Raw genomic sequence first — 611 nt, 5'->3', positions numbered from 1 at the left:
GGAAATAAACAGCCACCAAGGGTGCTGCCCGTGGGCGCTGAGCCGAGCTGTCACCCGCGGCCTCTGCTCCCAGCCTGGGAGGGTTGTATGCCTGGGCTGGGCTGGGTCGCTGAGCTGCCCACTGTCTGGGGCCGGAAGGGTGTGTGCCAGGGGTGGGCGGGGTCCAGGGGGCTGCCGCCAGAGGCTGAGAGCACCGGACACATCACATCCTGCAGCCCGCACGACCTGGACCCAGGACGGGAACCGGGCCCTGCCCCCGGCCGCCCTGGATGGCCAGCAGGGTCCCGCTGGGGAGGGGCGGGCGGGAGCCCAGCAGCCTTTGCCGCAGGTCACCCCTGAGGAGGTGCTGAGTCTCCCCCGGTGGAAAGTAGTGCCCACCTCCCAGGGCTGCCCAGTGCGGTGCCCCTGCCACTGCTGGTCCCCTTCGGACAGCGGCACAACCCGGAGGCGAGGGCTCCTGGGCAGCAGCTGGTGGCGGCGGCGGCAGCTGTGAGCCCTGGCGTGTCACCGCCTCCCGCCTGTGTGTCCTCTGTGAAGTGGGGGGTGGGCTGTCAGGGTCCAAAGCCCTCTCCCCAGGGGTGGGAGGCCCAACAGCACATGGGAGTGGCTAG

The sequence above is a fragment of the Myotis davidii genome, unplaced genomic scaffold (genome assembly GCF_000327345.1).
Source record: "Myotis davidii unplaced genomic scaffold, ASM32734v1 scaffold211, whole genome shotgun sequence".
Taxonomy (NCBI): domain Eukaryota; kingdom Metazoa; phylum Chordata; class Mammalia; order Chiroptera; family Vespertilionidae; genus Myotis; species Myotis davidii.
Note: the sequence above shows the minus strand (reverse complement) of the source record.